This window comes from Ursus arctos, unplaced genomic scaffold (genome assembly GCF_023065955.2).
Source record: "Ursus arctos isolate Adak ecotype North America unplaced genomic scaffold, UrsArc2.0 scaffold_3, whole genome shotgun sequence".
Taxonomy (NCBI): domain Eukaryota; kingdom Metazoa; phylum Chordata; class Mammalia; order Carnivora; family Ursidae; genus Ursus; species Ursus arctos.
The window spans coordinates 14,588,120-14,607,343 of record NW_026622985.1 but is presented as its reverse complement, the minus strand read 5'-3'; the positions used below and the strand labels follow the sequence as shown (position 1 = coordinate 14,607,343).

Here is a 19,224-nt window from a genome sequence, read left to right as displayed (position 1 = left end):
AGTTCCTTCCAGAATTCAGTCCTCACGATTCTAATCCAGATGAGTTGTTACGGAGTGTGAAATATTAACGATGATCTCTCAACCCATTTATTCCTGAAAGACTGTTCCTTTGAACTTGAATTTACCTTAACAAGTTCCAGGATACGGACTTACAATTCTGAGCTGCTCCTCAGAGGACCCTGTCTGGCCTGGTCTCTCTGCAGCTGTCCCAGCACGAGTGCAGACAGCTCCAATTCTGCAGCTGAGTCCTGCATGTAGGACAACTGCTCCCGTTCTTCTGCCAGCTTCCATATTTCCAGCAAATTGGATGCCAATACAGAAAGATTGAATAGAATGGTGCCAAAAGGACTTGTCATTTTATAGAAATACCCTAAGAATCACATGGTGAAAATTTAATAAATGAATATTCAACATGACTGACTTGATGTCTTGGGGGGGAAGAGAGGCAATTTTAGTGCCATGATTAAGAAGCAGAAGCATTGTTTTCTGCATGAGAAGTCATACAAATTATGAGCTATTACTCATTAAACATTCAACTACATAGTCTATGTAAAAGGTCAGACTACAAAAAACTATATATTCAGAATAAAAACATGGGTTAATGTTCCTAATAGCATATAATGGTATAGACCATGCACTAAGGAACAATTATCTATTGGGTCCCAAACTTTGCCATAGTAACTAGCCATGTGAATGTAGACAAACAATTGACATCTCTAAGCCTCAGTTCCCCACTGGTGAAATTGGAATAAGAAAATTCCCTGTATAGTGTTCTTAAGGACTGAGATAAGGCACAGAAACTAGGCAGTATGGCATCTGACTCTCAATAAATAACTAAAAAAATATATATGTGTCCTGTGCACCTTCTGTCTCTAGAGTCCAGCATAGACACTGCCTTCAATAAATGAACAGTCAAGGATGTAAAGCCATGCTGACAGCCTCTTTTCATGGGCCCTGGTGCTGAACTGGATTACTGAGCTCACAAAATCCATTAAACTGGACCATCTCTAGGCAAAGTCACAAGAGTCACAATAGCTCAGATTTTGACTAAACTCAGCCTACCCACTAAGAAACTACAGTAATAATAATAGGTCGATTTATTGATGTTGTATAGTCCTCCACTGTAAGCGTTAATTTTTTGCCCTGCTCTTAAAGATGAGATCAAAAGCGATCACACAGGTTTTGCAGGTTATTAGAGAAAGGAGCACTACTCATTAAGAAGGGAGCACCATTACTACTACAGCTACTTCATCAACAAGCGTCTCACTTAAAAGGCCACCTACATGAAAAACGTCTTAACCCAATAACTTATATGAATATATCACAGACACGGTCACAGAAATATTTTAATTTCAAGCCTGCATCTATACTTTTGTGTATATATTTTCTAGAAGTAGAATTTCAATCTGGTTGCAAGCAGGGAATTAAATAAACTTTTACAGAGTAGTTTTGTTTCCATATACAGTGGCCAGTAGCTGCAAAATTGCTGTCCAAATGCTAGGTTGATTCTGCATTGTTTTTTCTAAAAAGCACCCATCAGTTTTTCATTCACAGGATCTAAAAGGAACAAAGTTACTTACCAGGAGGAGTTACTATGAACCTAGTTCCTTCTGCAAATATCTTGATCCAGCCTGGTTAGAGGTTCTCACACTGGTTAGAGCTTCTACAAAAATGTCAGCCTTCTCCTGAGCTTCATGGCTGGGCCAGCAGGTAGAAACCTTGTACTGGCAATTTGATCTTTTGAGGTCATTAAAAGTCCTTGAATATAAGCTTTGTGGCATCTGATATATTTTATAAGTTTTCCTCAGATTAATTAACCCAAATGGCTGTTTTGATGGAGGCAGCAATCACGGAAGAGTGCTGATAGAAAATGGAGATGATAAGAGCAAATAAAAAGAAAGAGAAAGAAAGCGAGAGGAAAGAAGGAGAGAAGGAAGGAAGGAAGGAAGGAAGGAAGGAAGGAAGGAAGGAAGGAAGGAAGAAGGGAGGGGAAAGAAGGGAGAAAGAGATGAAGAGAGAAAGGAAGAAAAGAGAGAAAGCAAGGTAGGGAGTGAGGAAGGGAGGGAGAAAGGGAGGGAGAGAGACAAAGAAAGGAAGAAAGAAAAGGACAAAGAAAGTGAAAGAAAAAACGAAAGAAAGAATAAGAAGATCAAGACCAAGTGGTCAACCAATCGCTTTTCTAAATTACCAGGAACAGTGTTCAGAGAATCAAGAGGTTTTGATTTCCAGGTGCTGGAGTGTGTGAAACTGCTCAGAGATGCATCAGAGGAAAGCTCTTCTGTTCTCAGGAACGCCAGGCCTCCTGTGTCAGCAGTTTAAGATTGTATTTCTGAAGAGGATACGCTTCACTAACTGAAAAAAGGAGCGTGCCCACAGAAATATACTTGAGAAATGTGAAGGGTGGTCTCCGCTTTCTAGTAAGCCACTCTTAGGATTTGCTCTACAGAAGTTGTAAATATTTCCTAATGGTTTGTTCTTGTCATTTAAATTATGGTGCTTTCTGCCATGCAAATTTGGTTTTCATTTTCATGGAGTAAACTTTGTCAATATTTTCTCTTAACTACATCTTGAATTTTAGTTATTGTTTCAAACTCGTTCCTTTACTCTTTCTTGCACAGGAAGGGCTGTCAAATTTTTTCTGCAGGGCCAGATAACAAATATTTCGTTTAGGCTCTTGCCCTAAAGTCTCTGCTGTGAATCCTCACATCTGCTGTTGTAGCACAAAAGGAGTCATGGACAGTTAGGAAAGGAATAGGCATGGCAGCATTCCAGAAAGGTCAGCAGGTGTTTTATTAGGAATGTTGGAAAGGAAAAGTAGTCTATTTTCACTTATTTCTATTATTTAAAATAAAAAATAAGAAAAGAGTAGGTTATCAGTTTTGTTTCATATTTTGTTGTATTATGTTCAAATATTCCATAATAACCCATATAAGCAATGGAAAGCCTCAATGTAGTGAGCATTAGACATGCTCCAAGCACTTGTAAGAACTTTATACATATTGTTTAAGTTACCTCCTCCCCAAAGTTCTTTCAGGTAAATAGAAACATATTTTCCATTTTCAAGTGAGGAGAATGAACCAAAGATATATTACTCAATTTATCCAGAGTAAGACAGTTAGTATGGGGGGGGCGTGGATATGTAACAAAGGGTCACTGAGGAAACACTGAGAAATAGGGAAATCTAAAATAAAAATAAATGTCACTCACAATATATCACTGTAGGGCAATGATTGACAAACATCTTCTGTAAAGGGCCAAATACTCAACATTTTAGGCTTTGTGGGTCTCTGTTGCAACTACTCAACTCTGTCTTTTGAGGGGAAATAGCTACAGACAATTTACAAGCATACGGTCAAAGTTGTGTTTCAATAAAACTTTATCAACAAACCTGGGGCTTGCCTGGCAGGGGCAGAGTTTGCGGACCTCCTGTTCCATGGTAAATACTATCGCCATTATGGTTACTTGCTGCTTTTTAGTTTATCTTTTTTTTTCAGGGAGTTACTGAGTAGTATTAGTATTAATATATTAGTATAATAATATTAGATGGGAAAATATAAATATATAACCATTTTAAGTGTTATATAAACAATTACATTTTATATTCTTATATAAATAATCTTATTATTTAATGTAAAAGCCAAAAAAAAAAAATACTGACTGCATTAGTGCTGAAAATACTGACTCTACCTTTGCCCTCCATCTTGATCAAGTCCTCTCCTGGCGTGACATTTTCTGGGCGCCTTGGAAATCTTAGAAATGCTGACCAAGGCCCAAATCTTAGGAAATATGTTCTTTCCCTTAGTGAATTTGTAAACTTGATGCATAATTCTTCTAAAAACAGGTTATGACGGCCACATAGTAACTTGTCACATCAAACCCACATGGATAAGGCCATCCTTTCCCTCCTGTTCATAGTGCTTCATGGCTGTTGTGTGTTGAAAAGTCAGGGAGGCTCTGTCTCCTTGAATGTGGCCAATTCAGTCCATTCTGCTGCTCTTTTGAGGATTAAATAAAATAATCGGTGTAAAATATTTGGCACAGAGACTGTGAAAACTTAATCCCTCTTTCTATTCATTCACTTCTTTCTAGAAAGTGTTCATGTTCTCTGACTCCGTATTTCATTCAGGGGTCTTCTTACCTTTGTTTCCGTAGATGTGTTAGAGGACAGTTGAGGCCTTGTTGAGACCCAGGCTCTCGGGTTCCTCCCCCTGGAACCCACCCCAGTCAGGAATCATAATGGACAGGGACACAAGATCCTGAGGTTGCCCTGGGAAGAGCTGACACGGCTGGGGGAGGAATTCATTCTGCTTCCATAGTGTCTCTGCACTTGATAGCACCGCATGATTCTTAGAAGGAGAAACAAAATGAAGGTGTTGTCATGGTCTCAGGAACCAGAGGTGAACCGCATGCATGGTGACTATGTGCTCAGATATCCAAGTTACCAAAAGCATCGAGGTTTTCTGAAGTAAAGAACTTACCTCAACATTTGAAAGTGGACGCTCAGGAGGTGGGGGAGGGGGTTTTGTAATTTCACACATGGCTTGTGTGGATCACTGTTTGCTGAAAACTGGCGACCATCCAGCTACTAATTACAGAATTTTATTCTCAGTCATTATTTTTAATCTGATTCATTTGTGAAAGACCTTTGCCATCTTTTCTTTACAGAATAAGGGAGCATGTGTTATCCTTCTTTTTAACCACCTGATCCATATTCAGGATTTTTACTTTTCTTTCCAGAACCCTGGAGAACAAGGTTTCAGAGCCATATCCACCATGTTGCAGGCACCTGTTGCTCTCAGGGGTCTGTTCCAACGCAGAGTGTTCCTTTGTCCCGGTGTTGACCCCGAATGTGGAGTGAGGTGCTGCTTCTTCCTCTAGGATACAAGATGTACACCTTGGTGTCTCCCATACCCAAGTAACTGCCATATACTTAGGGATAGAACAGTCAGTAGATTCCTTCAGGATGGCCTCAGGATGGTAACAAAGGCATGGAATTTCTAAATTTGAGAGACCATTCCACCTCTGAAAAACTGTAATGCCCATGAATAAAACTGGAAATAATACTAGGAAATACTTAGGCAATCTGTATACCCCTTTCCTGTCTTCATTTTAAACCCTTCAGTACTAGAAATCTCTCTACAGTGCGTTGACAGACAAATGGATCTTCCTGTGAACCGTTCACCGTGTATCTTCAGAGTTCCCAGATAGCCTCATTTGGTGGGATATTGGTTCAAACTGCTTTGATTTGCACCATATTGCTGATACCATACGGAGCTCACTGTGTGAGCAGAATCTAAGATGTCTGCCTGCCACGCTCAGGAAATACCGCAGAGGGAGCGGCTCAGGCTGCCACCCAGCTGCGCAGCCTCTGTGGTCGCCCATGCTGGGCAGGATGTGGGTGGGTCAGACCTGAGGACGGTTCTTGTGCAGCTTCTCTTGGCAACGTTCATGCTGTGGGTCCAATCCCAGCAGCCACAGTAGTACACGGCCTCGTCTTATTTCCTTAAGAAATTTATTTTCAAGGGGGAAGTGCAAGTTTGTTGTTCTTCCTACTTAAGTGACTGTAAGTAAGCTTTACTGAGACAAATGTGAGATATTCTCTCCCTGATCTGGTTTCTGTCAGTACCAGTGCTTGGCTCTTTTGTTAAGCCAGTGGGCACTTTCTAAGATATGTGGGCACACTCATCTCTTGCTCTGGAAATTGCTATTTCAGGTTGCTCCAACTTCACCTGCCCAAGGCCAACTGCGAACAACGAAAGGAAATTCCCATGAAAAAATGATATGGAAAAAGGCAACAAGAAAGAATTTTTTGAAGTTTTCTGTAGACTCATGTTCCTGAGGGACAACTCACCTGAGAGATAAGAAAATGACTGCTTCCAGCAGTGACATCCCGTTGGCCTGGCTGGGTCCCAGCAACAAGGTAAGAAAGGTCCCTGTTAACAGGACTTGTCAGGCCAGGGGCAGGAGGGCGGGGCTGGTTCAGGTCTCAGAAGAACTGGTGGCTTAGATAGTTCCCTCAGGTTGTTCATGATCCAAGCAGTTCTGGGGCTTTTTGTGCCCCATGAGTGCTGGGCAGAAAGCGTAAGAGGGCTCCCAATCTGGAAAGAAATTACTGGTGAATATGTCTATTTGGGGTGTGGCAGGATTATACTCAAACCCGCTCAGCCATTCCCCCTGAATCCCGTAGTGCAGGAACATTGCTCAGAAACATGAGGACAGGCCTTTTGTATTAGTCAATTGAGAATTTCTTGGCATTTTACTTATTCTCTGAAGACATCTAATCCCTCAGTTCCTGCACTGGTGCTACAGCACATTGTAATGATTCGTGTCACTCCATGTTCAATAGCAGTCTGTCTCTGCTGTGGGGGACAGTGTAGTGTTCCTTGTGTTGTCTTACAGTGAAGAAGTGGTTTAGTGCAACCGTCAAGAGGAGCTAGCGATCTGGGTCCCCCCCTTTCTCTGCCTATACCAGCTGTGTGACCTGGACAAGCCACTGACCCCTTAGTACTTCAGTTACCTCAGGAGTCGGGCATGCTTGCTGATAACACTGGAACAGAACATTTAGGTGGTGTGGGTTACAGGAGCTAACATATACTCAGAAGTGAGAACACACAGAGAGAACTTACACACACACACACACACACACACACACACACAGATTAGCTCTTCTGGTCCAGGTTCTCTCTCTTCTTTCACAGGGAGAATCCACAGTGGCCCAATATGGCGGCCCATCTCACAGCCTCAATGAATTCTGAGCTCTATTCTGATGACATCATGCTGGCACAACCTCCCCACACCTCCCAGGAAAGGGCCTTGCTCCGATTCTAATTCACCAGACCCTTAGTGTTCACTTAAGGAACTGCAGTCCTTAAACCCTTCAGTGCCCATTAGTCCAACTCAGAAGGCATGAACTTACTACCTTTGGCTCAACACTAAGCCTAAATTCATTAAGCTTGAATATTTTTTAGTTTTAAAATGGACCAATAATAGTTATATTACAGAGGGATTTCTTTAACATGCAATAAAAATGGCACACAGTGATTCCCTGTCTCAGCCTGAACTTTGCCCACATACTGAGTCTCTGGATGCTGAGATGAGGGTCAGTGGTACAGCCTGTGTGCTCTCAGTCCCCACAGAGGACTTTCGTTCGCTTGCAAATAGTGTCCAAGGACGCTTTGGAAGCACAACTCCTGAGGTCGGCTAGAAAAAAACTGTGTAAGGGTAATCCAAGCTGGCTTCCTGGAAAGCTCCAGAAGTGCTGCAGACCAGGGGAGACTGAGGCTGGGAGCCCAGCTGGGGGACTGGTTGTGGTTGCCACTGTAGGGAAGGATGTGGATGGGACTATCCCAAGGAGATGTTCTGTGGGTTGTCTCCACAGTTCCAGGATGGCGAGTACCACAACATCCTCTATTTCTATGAAATTTATGGTAAAGATTGAAGTAAAAAATTGAGAAAACTTTTGCCTCAACTTTGTTCTTCCCACATACATGAATTTGATTTGGGATTTTTGTCCACCCCTCAAAAATCCGATGCTCCAAAGCCTAATTGTGTTTTTGCCCCTACCAGTGAATGACTACCTTTTCAAAATTTGGGCTTGATTTCTTGCAATATTTGTCAATATTTTTCTTTACTTTTGTGAAATGGATATGTGGCACTGTTCCATCTTTGATAACCCAAGTCCAACTGTAAATAAAAGAAGAGCATTTCCAGTGAACTTTTTTTTGAAGATTTTATTTATTTGAGACAGAGAGAGAGTACAAGGAGGGGGCAGAGGGACAAGCAGACTCGCTGCTGAGCAGGGAGCCAGACACAGGACTTGACCCTAGGACCCTGGGCTCATGACCTGAGCCAAAGGATGACGCTTAACCAACTGAGCCATCCAGCCTCCCCAAACTTCTAATAATTATAAGAAACATTACAGAATTTCTTTGCCCTCTCATCTAGAGTAAAATGCTCTGGGAGTGTGACTCAAGAGCCCAGAAGGAGAAGAAGGTGAACGCTTGGAGCAGTGACATCCCATTTGCCAGGCTGTGTCCTACAGAAACAGGCAGGATAGTGTGGACCTGGTGGCTGGATGCCTCCTGCCTCAGTGTCCCGACGGCATGGCCTGAAATGGGGAGGGGGAAAGAAGTGGTTGGTGAGGTGGGTTGTTGGCCCTTAGTGCTGACTGCAGACTTGCAGGGTCTGATGGGCTGTGTTTTGTGGGCTTCTTCCTGCTGTGCCCATCTCAAAATAGGGCTGGTGGTCTCTTGAGGACTATTGGCATAAATGTGAAGGGACCATGGAAGAATCCTGATTTCTGTGGAAATGAGAATGGTTTCTACTTGCCAGGATCTGTTTTATGAACATACTTTCTCAGTATAATATTTTAAAATATTGCATGTTTACTAAATATTAACTTTCAGAAGAACAAATATTTAGGGCACCTGGGTGGCTCAGCTGGTTAGCGTCTGACTCTTGATTTTGACTTAGGTCATGATCTCAGGGTCCTGAGATTGAGCCTGACATTGGGCTTGTGCTGACCGTGGAGCCTGCTTAAGATTCTCTCTCTTCTTCTGCCCCTCCCTGAACCACTCTAAAAAATGAGCTAATATTTAAGAGTATTTTTTATTGTTGAAGTTTTATTCTAAACGTCCTTCACCTTTTCCATCTTCACAGCGATCACATGATACGGATGCTAGTAGTTTTCATTTCACAGATCAGGACAGTGAGGGACAGAGGAGTGACACCTGACTCAAGGAAAGCCACAGTGGGTAAACATCTTCCTTGAAGAAACTTAGAGACAAAGGATAAAGATGAAGATAAAAATGCCTTATGAGCATCTCACCACGAGCAACAACTCGCTCCATTATGGTGTGTGGAGTTCTAGATTTCTTCTTTGCAGATACATGGGCATAAGTGTTATTTTGGGGACTACAGAGACATTGACGAGTCACAGGTGCACACAGCGTTTTGTTTTCTTCTTGTTTCAGTTCACTTCATATTCTGAGCATGTCCCCCTGTCACTGGAGCAGTTTTTCATGTCTGAGGCTATGAAGTGTTTATGTCTGTCGCTCGGGAGCTGCCTGAAACTGTGCACATTTCTTAATCTCTTTCTGTCTCAAAGTCCTCATCTGAAAATAGATGTGATAACAATCCTATCACAGAAGTTAGTGCACATTAAATAACTGAGTATTTCAGTCTTATAACTGCTAGTCCAGGTTCTGGAATATAGTGAATTTTTGATAATACATATCATTACTCCTACTATGATTTCACAAATTTAATGTCCCCATACTGTCAACCATTATTATTTACACCAACTTTAATTGTGAAAAAGCCTTGGTGACCATTTTGAAGTCGTAACCTGGAAAATCAGTCACATATTATTACTATCTTATTTTTCTGCATTGATTTTCCATGTTCCTCTTTCCCCCCCTCCTTTCTTCAGTGAAGCTTTTTTGCTTGCCTTTTATGATTTCCATATGGTTTTCTCTAAATGTTTGCATCTATTAAAACTTTGAAGAGTTCTGCCTAGAACTTACGTGTGGCTCTGTCACATACCATGTGGAGCTGATGTGAACTCTGATTTGGGTCCTGTCTGAGGAGAAAAGAGAGGAAGAAGCCAGGATGGCTGGGTTTTCCTCCTGAGGCAGCTGCCCTATTGTCCCTGCTTTCCAATAAATATCACTTCTGAAGTGATCCACACTGGGCTGTTGAAGGTTGGGGAGGTGGAGGACAGTAGACCAGAAGGCCGATGGCCTCCAACTAAGAGGACTGACTCTTAGTCTCCAGGAAGGTGCCTCCTGGGAATGTGAAGGAGGAGGAGAGGGAGAGGAGACATAGGGCCACTCTGGAGGGAGGTCCCCTGCTCCGCCATTACTGTTAGGCATCTCCTTCCAGATCCTGTGTGTGTGTGCATGTGTGTTCCTGTGCATTGTGTTCGTTTGTGTGTGTGTCTCTATGTGACTATGTGTGCCTGTGTGTTTGTCCATGTGTGTGTCTCCGTGTATGTGTTCTATGAAGAAGGGCTGGCACTTGTGTGTGTCTAATTGGGGGAGCCCACACTTTCTACATGACTTTACCTCAAGGAAGGCTGAGAAACAGTATCTGACATTTTTCTTTCCTATAGTGGGGATGAATCCATTCTTTCACTAAGACTCATAAGGTGGGGAATTTCCTGGATATAGATGAGGGTTTCAGATGCTAGAAGCCAAGAAGGGAGATAAATGGCCACTTCAGATATATTCATGGAAAAATGTGTTTTGTCTTCGTGAATTATTTCAAACAGGAAGTAAGCAAAGGCAGAATTTATCTTCTATTCATTATTTTAAACACTTTCAGAAAATAGAGATGTTATTTTCTTTATTTTTCATAACATTAATAGCTCACAATAGTGAAGGCATTTCTTTTTTTTTTTTTTTTAAGATTTTATTTATTTATTTGACAGAGATAGAGACAGCCAGCGAGAGAGGGAACACAAGCAGGGGGAGTGGGAGAGGAAGAAGCAGGCTCATAGTGGAGGAGCCTGATGTGGGGCTCGATCCCACAATGCCGGGATCACGCCCTGAGCCGAAGGCAGACGCTTAACCGCTGTGCCACCCAGGCACCCCATAGTGAAGGCATTTCTACATGGTAGGTGTTGTGCTATGAACACATTGGTTCTATGATCTCATTTAATCCTCACAAAGCCTACTAAGTGGGTGCTTTTATTTTTGTTCCCATCTTTCAGATGAGAAAAGGGAGGCTTTTGACACACCAGGCATTTTATCAAAGGTCTGACGCGAGTAAGTGGCAGAACAGTAATTTGCACCAGGGGATCTATACCTAGAACGCACAACCTTAAATCAGATACTTTATTTCTTCCATATGTACTTGCAATATACAATATATCATATACAACTATGTAATAAGAATACGTATCCATGTATTTGTACATATGCATGTATGTATACATAGGTATATGTGTATTTATTTATCCCAAAGTTCTAGAACACATGTTTAGGATTCACTACAGGAAATACTCTAAATGTGCTTCCTCAGTAATGCTTCCTAAGACTCATTGATTCACCCATCAAGTCAGCAAGTGTGTACGGAGGCTGCCCTAGAGACGAGGCATGTGCGGACCCTGGCGAGGTCAGGCACCGGAGACAAGGGTCTTACTTGGGAGCGCTTGTATCCCAGCAGCACTTGCGTTCATCTTCCTTCGTTTGGCGCTGAACCTGGCCCGCACAGTCACGTCCATGACCACAGTCATGTGCCCTCTCTCCATTTCAAGCCCCATCTTATGCAGCCTGAACCACAGACATTCCCTGGAAATCTCAGGACAAAGAACTGACAGTCCCTGACTCACTCAGGCTGTTCTCAACAACCGCAGACAGCAGCTCTCATCAGGAGGCAATCGGGTCCACGGGAAGTTGCGGCAGGAAGGCTGGCATCCTGCAGGCACAGCTGGTGGCTGTCTGCTGCTTTCCCCCTTGTTGTAGGACCGAGGTACCTGTCAGGGAGCGCAGGGTGAGGGCCTGACTGGCTTGGCCTCTCTAATACTTGGCACATTTGCACGTGGGTTCATCTACTGTGTTCTGTGGACTGCGTAGGAAGAATCCCAGTGGAGGAGACAGGATGTCTCAGTGCTGCCTGTTTATTCTCCTCTTACTGCCTCTGAGCAGGTGTTTTAAGAGACCAGATGTGCATCAGATACCCAAAGCCTGATTCATTTTTTTGGTACCAATACATGACTAAGGGGGCAGGTACAATATTGAGTATGGTACATAAAGGTAATTATCCTTTTTTCTACTATGGATATGATATTTCTGGTTGTGCCATTTTAGCTAGTAACTGGAAAGAGAGACAGAGATATACACACAGACACGTAGATAGAGACAGAGATGGAGACAGAGACTGACAGAGACGTAAACACAGGTATATCTAGTGCAGCTAGAAATATTGCAAATGTGCCGCAAGAAAGACTTTTCTCAATTAATTGTCCCAATTATTTCATGCTAAGGAGTAGAGACAGATGTGAAATTTCAAAGAAGTACTGATGATAATCCGGAGTCGTCCTCCAGGCTGGGTGCTACGCATCTTGGATTTCTCATCTCATCATCTCACACCAGTCGCTGGGGTGGGAGCACCTCTGCTCCCCAGAAGGCAACTCTGGAGATGCTCCCGCTGACCTCCTCCTCTGACCCCACAGTCTGGGGCCCCCAGGGTCTATGCAAACTCTGGCCTTTGTTGTTGTTGCCATTTTACCGCATTTCTCATGACTGTCCGTTTCTCTCAAGAACTTTGAATTGTGAAATTTGGTTCCTGGATTCAAACAATAGTATTTCCATTGGTTCTTGGACCATACTTTTTATAGATTAGTTTCTCTTTTTTTTTGGAGTCAGAAAGCTTCATAGATTCGGTTTTTAAAACCCTGTATCTTGTTTACATAACTATGTACTTAGTACTTTCTGAACAGAGTCACTGTAGCACAGAAATCTCCTTTTTAACTAAATAAAAAAGGGCACAGCCTTTGCAGAATAATTAGAAAAAGTCACTTTTTCTCCAGGCTGACCCAGCCCTGCTCAGGGTGTAGAGGAGGGTGGGCGTGGGATGGATTTTGGTCCCCATCGTGTCCCCTCACATAGGCACACATGAGCAGGGCACGCTGGTCACAACAAACAGAGGCTGCGACTCCGGGTGTGTTGCGGGGGAAGGAAGTGTCATTACTGTTGAGAACCTATACATGTCATCTCTTCCTCCTGATTTTGGAGGGAGGTGCTAACCCTACCAACTGAAAATAGTTTCCTCTGGTTTGGAACAGCCTCTTTCAGGTTAAGACAATCTCTTCTGGCACATTCCTCATCCTTTCCGTTTCTCTGTCTGTCTCCTGCTCGTTCTCATGAGGACATCACTACACATGGGAGGACAGTGAGTTCTCATAGTGGTCCTCCCACCCTCTTCCAGCCCTTTGCCCCGCTGGTCGTTAGGATTGGCCTCGTCAGAACTGTCTTGTGCACTAACCAGCCCTGAACCCACCACTGACTCTCACCGCGCCCTGGGACGTAAAGGTTCCTCCCTGCGGTTTCTGCTCTTGGCTAAGCATCAATTCTTTCTTCCATGAAATAGGTGTATCTGTAGGATTTTTAGGATGATTACATGATTCCCTCAACAGACTCAACATCTAGCACATTATCTGGCAGCTAAATGCATGTGAATTCCATTTTGTTCATTGCCAGCACCTCGAGGTTGAGCTTTTCACAATTACTGAAAATCTCTGACCACCTTACTTCTCTCTGAGATAATCAGACCATTTCAACATAGAGTCTCTAAATAGGAATGTGAGTTAATGGGAAATTATGTCAACCAGACATTTAGGGCAGGGTTAGTGATATCTGCGGGGGTACATTGAGAGCCATCCAACTCCCTTTCCTCTAATACTGAGGCATTACCTAACAAGAAGTATTAAAGTGCTTAATACACTGCCTACCCGGTACGGAAAGAGTTCTCAGTAAAAAATAGCTCTTATTAAAATCTTATCAGAACATTATATTTATTAAATTTCATAAAGAACTTAATTCTTTTTCTTTGAGTGAGCATAGGAAAGCAAAGTAACTGTTGATGTGTGGATTGCAAATACTAATTCTACCACTTTCAGAATATAACTACAGATTTTTGGTAAGTATTGTGTAACTTCAATTTAGAAGTTAAAAAAACAGAGGCGACAGAACTCACCGTAGGTAGGAACGATCAGTTTGTGAGTGAAACATTTAAATGTTGACTCACAGGTGGGAGAAAAGAAGATGGACAGAAGAGATAGATCAATTTTAACAAATGTGAGAGGCTGGATTTTAGTTGACGTTACGGAAGTGGCAGACAATTCTCTACTTTCTTTTTGTAAGAGTTAAGACTGTTCACTACTGCACACTTGGTCTTTGTATTAGAGAACATCAAGAACACAGGACTGAATTCATCATAATACTGGTTCAGAAACCCCTATCCTCATTTCTCTACACAGATAGAGAGATCTCTTTATTTATTTCATTCTACTGAGGTGGTGATGACTTACCTAGTAACTCAACAAATACCTCAGAATCCCTGATGTAACCAAAGAACAAAAGCATAGAAATAATCCCCATTCTCCTCTCGACTGTGTTCACCAACTAGAAAAGCACCAGTGTTACTGATCCTCTCTCAACACTTGCCCGGTTTCCTGTTTCTTACTGAAGGAATGGGCACATCCTGTTCTGTCACAGATGGGACTTTGGTGGCTTTGTGGAAAGAGAAAGGAACTAGATAAAATCTCCCAACTCTGCCACTTGTTTTATTTATTTGGGGGCAAATATAACCCTATTTATGTGACCGTCTACTTGAGGCTTATTCTCTTGCTCCTCCAGATGGACAGTCCACCTCTCGTTACCGTGCCCTGGGCATGACGAGGTGGGCACGCGGGGACGGCACACATGGTTTCCTTAGTTACTGGTTACTGTTCGGGAGCAGCTAATGGAAGCATCAGCAGAGACTGGGAAGTGGGAGAGAGTGAGCTTCGGGTTCCCTCCCTGAAGGGGGCCTGCATCCTCACAGCGGCCAAATACAGGTGCAAGTGGGAGAGGCCATTTCCTTTTATATCAACCAACACACTAGAGGACTGTGTTTCTTTTTTCCCAGGGTTCTGGATTCACAGCCTTGGAAATCTAGTGCCAAGAAGAAATGCTTTTGACAGGTGACATGGTGATGGTTCTCTGAGCTTCAATTTCCATTGGCCAACTTTCCATTGGAAATCAGAGCAAAGAGTCCCATTACTGTAATCCACAAGGGTCAAGTTCCTGGGGCGCAGAGCAATGGGGAGAAAAGTGGAGCATTGATCCTGAGGAGGAAACAGAAGATTTCACAGAATCCGCCCTTTGTGCCCCTCTGCGTCCGTGCTTGTTCTTTGTCTGCGGGAGAGATCCATGCCCCCACAGCAGGGGACACACAGATTCCTTCTTCTCAGTGTCCGGATAAACACGTGAAGCTGATTTTCTAGCAACCTTCCATGAATGGTAGCAGATCATGTTTTCAGGCAATAAAAGTGCCAAGCAACTATGCTGAACAAAACCATGGTTGTGTGCAATTCTGCTTGAGACCATCTCATTCCCTCATCTGCATGTGGACAAGAGATGTAAAGAAACCAAGGAGATTAAGTACAGTGTTAATAGGAAGACTCAGTATTGGTGTCACTGTCTATAGCACCTGGTACCTGTCCTACACAGGGGAAAAGACACACTCAGGCCACGAAGCTACTCTGAGCTCTCCAAGCAGGAACCTCGTCTCTAGCTTGGCAGACAGATTCAGTAGGAACCAGGAGGGAAACCAAGATTTTGTATTGTAAATGAAGCAAAGGTTGTTGGAGAAGAGGGGAGAAATTGTGGACAAGACAGGCTATTATACACATTTCTAGCCGTCAGATGACACATGGTGTGTCTAAGTGCTCAATAATATGTAAGAATTTTAATATCAAGTAACATGTGAATTCTTTTTAACAACAAATTTTCAAATAAAGATCAAAAGCCATACAGGTTTTCTAAGAGACAATAGGATATGGAAGTGACATCATAAAATCTCTCCTGATCCCAATGTCTAGGAGTGACCTCTTCAAGTTGTGCCCTTTCCTCTACTGAAGACTGTGTCCCTGACGCATTCTGGGGTGGAACACTAAGAACACCCAACACAAACCAGTCCGCATAGATTTCCAGGTGTGCCCAGAAATTTTCAGAATTGTGATTTTTAGAAGACGACACTGAGGGAACAGACATGACTTTTCCACAGTACTTGCGTGTGTGATCAATTGGGAATGGATAATATAACTATGGAAACTATGATTTTTTGAGATGTTCTTAGACTTTATTCACCGTTAAATTCATAATATACTGTTGGTCCAATTATTCAAACTCATAAAAGTGTCTCACCCAACTCAGGAATGAAATAAATGAGTTGAGCCCAAATCATCAGGGTATTTCAACCATCCAGCTATGCAAAATCCCCCACCCCTGAGGTACTGGGAGCCCCTCTGTCATAGTCAAAATGTCAATCTCACTTCAACAGACATTAATGGAGTCACCACTGTACTGGGTCCTGTACATTCTAACACGATGCTTTCAGTGTTGTTAGAATCTGCCATGTAAACAACCATTTAATTAGCAATCATTTAAGTAGGACAGGAGGGTTGGATGTTCTCTGGGTAGTTTGGCTTTACTGTGTGTGGCTGCAGCGTCCTTGGTGACACTCACCTAGCCAAAGGGACAAGGGCAGGGGGTAGGAAATGACTCCAAATGTGACTTGTTGTTCCCTCCACACAGGGGTTGTTTCCTCCATGCACAAGGCCACTGTCCTCTCAGCCTGTAACTCAAGGGCACTACGGACCCATGTTGAAAAGTGAGATTTCCATTGACTTGGGATGCCTTCTCATGACAGGGGCTTCATATTTAGCTAACTTCTCTGTAACTAAATTGTCACAGTCAGGTCTCAGCATCATTCCTCTGTGGAGTCAGGCACTGAGACGAAAGGGTTCAGGGTATTAGGAAATAGGAGAGACACATGAAGAAACATCCCCAAAACAGAGCAAAGGTAAGTTACCGCCCCTCCTCCCCCACCCCTTCCTGCCCCTGCTGGAGGTCTTAGCCTTGGGCCAGCCTTCAGTGGAGGGTAGGGGTGTTGGGTTTTTCACAAGCAGGTGTGTGTTAAGTATAAATCTCCTGCTGCAGAAACAGAAGCTCAGGGAGACAGATGAGGACTTACTGAATCTGAGAGACCAATTTACTACAGATGATTTGGACTTGCAGTAATCATGCTTACCAATGCTGTTAAGTGTACATCAGATTGAATCTTTGTTTGAAAATACAATTAATTCAGCTTAGACCTCCTCAGAGAGCCTTTTCTTCTTCCCCACATGGGACAGGAGATGTTTTCCTGTTTGGGGCTAGAGGATCACTAAGATAGCTCTTCTCTTCTTTTCTTTTCTTTTCTTTTCTTTTCTTTCTTTTCTTTTCTTTCTTTTTTTCTTTTCTCAAGAAGTTGACAAATTTTATAAGGATTTAGGAAACATAGTGATACCTTATTTGTACAATTTTGCTTTAACAGAAATCAGTCCTATAATTGTGGCAGTTAAACCACCCCCTTTTGCAGAGGAGAGAACAGAGGTCCAGGGAATCTGGCCCCCAAATCCCATATGGGGTAGCATTCCAGGAGAAGTGGAAGGCTGCGGGCTCTGGGCTCATTCAGGGTTGATGTTCAACCTGCCTGAGGATCACGTCCCCCCACAGGAGTCAAGCACCAAAATGCCAGTGTGTGAGGGTGCTGAGAATTTAGCCCTACTGTTTTCTGTGCTTTTAATGCCTGACTCTCCACTGTCAAGTAACTAACAGTGGGCGGGCAGCAACTTAGAAACTGGAATCAGGAGTTGATTTCCCATCTCAGTTTTCAATCATTTTATGGTAAATCTGTCCCCAGAATGATTCGCACAATACTTTGTTTCCACATTCTTCGTTGGCGATGGCCAGAATCTTCAATCGCTGGAATGTCACAGCTCTGCTCAGTAGAAACAAATATAAGTCACAATTTGAGACACACTTTCTAACTGTGGCTTTTAGAAAAAAAGTTTAAGAAACAAAATTCTAGGGTTATTTTTATTTCCTGCGAGATATCCAAAATAGTGTTTCAACGGTAATCAATAAGAAATTAGTAAGACGGTTCATCTTCTATACAGTCTCCAGAATGTGACTTGTATGTTACACAAAGAGCCCATCTCAGCTTGGACTAGTGGACTAGCTACATTTCACGTGCTCAGGAGCCACGTGTGGCTAGTGGCTCGTGGCTCCTGCATCAAGCAGCACAGATTCTGCTCCAGATGCTTCAGAAAATCCACGCTGGACGATCTTCAGAGAAGTCCCTCCAGACAGGACAGCTCCCTGGGTCTCCAGGGTTCTGTGCAGTGGACCTGCGGAGGGGGCGTTAGCGAGAGTCCGGGGTGCTGAGGGCTGACCCTAGGGCAACCCCAGGAACCCAGAGCCCGTGGAAGGTGCCAGGCATGGAGTGACCTGGGAGACAGAGACATTTTTGCTCAGGGACCTGATCAGAGTGCTGGGCTGTGTTCTTCCCAGGCAGCGCAGTAGTACACGCCCTCGTCGCTCTTCCTCAGTTTCAGCACCGACAGACTACAGCTGTAGCCGTCGCTGCCCTTCTCAGCATTGACTTTGTCCGCATTCATAGGAAAATCCCTCTCCACTTTGGAACTGGACATGTCGAGGTAGAGGAGCCTCCTGGGGACCATACCCTCCTGGTGGCGGGTACCAGTGGATGTAGCGGACTGAGCTGTCAACTTTGCAAGTCAGTGTGGCTGAGGGTTCCAAGGGCAAGCGCGCCACCACCAAAGCAGGCTGCTCCAGCTTGAGCCCTGCTCCGCCACCTGCCAGGGGGAGAAGGGGACAGCGGTGAGACAGTGATGGCCAGGAGCCTCAGGGTATCCCCTGCACCCTGCACCAGAGAGCAAATTAGACTTACCGGAGAGCAGGAGAGAGCACAGGATGGCAAGGGGACCCAGCATGGTTCTGCTTCCCACCTGCTGGAAAGAAACACAGCTTGACCTCCTGGCTGCACCTGCTGTGAGGAGACTGGCTGGCTGGTGGCAGAGGGCAGGTTAGGACCTCAGCCTCTGCTTCACTGAGGAACCTGCAGGAATGGTGAGAGAGAGGCAGGAGGGAAGGAGGGAGGGGCCAGAGGGCTGGGACAGGTCTGACCACAAGGGGGGAGGGAACACCAATGGTTAGGGGGCTGAGAAACAATGAGGCGTGTTAGTGCAGGGAGAGCACCAGCGATAACAGCAGTCCTTGACTGGACATCAGTAGCCTGAGCGCTGCACGAATTGCTTTCTGCTCATTGTTTGATCACATCCTGAAAATCACACTGTGGGGAGATTTAGAATTTAGAAATGGGGAAAGCCTGGCTCATATTTTAAGTAACCCTTCCAAGGCAGCATGCCTACAGGGAATTAGGTGATGGGGATGTGAGCCAGGTCTGCCTGGAGACAAATCTCAAGCCTCAAAGGGCCACTCGGTACTGACAGAGCACCGGGTGTGCAGGTGGCTCGGGACGCAGGGACAGCACAGAGCAGAGATCCTGCTGGAAAGGCAGCAGCCCCCTGAGCTAGCATTGCAGCATTTCTCCCGGCGGTCTCCTCGGAAGATGGCAATGCCCTAACGTGACATGATAGCTGTGTCGTGTTAG

General features: G+C 44.0%; 1 pseudogene; it reads right to left on the bottom strand.

Annotated features, from left to right (window-relative positions):
- Window positions 1–18,655, bottom strand: part of LOC123001765 (T cell receptor gamma constant 2-like) — a 33,915-nt pseudogene extending 15,260 nt beyond the window's left edge.
- Between the last annotated feature and the right edge of the window lie 569 nt (window positions 18,656–19,224).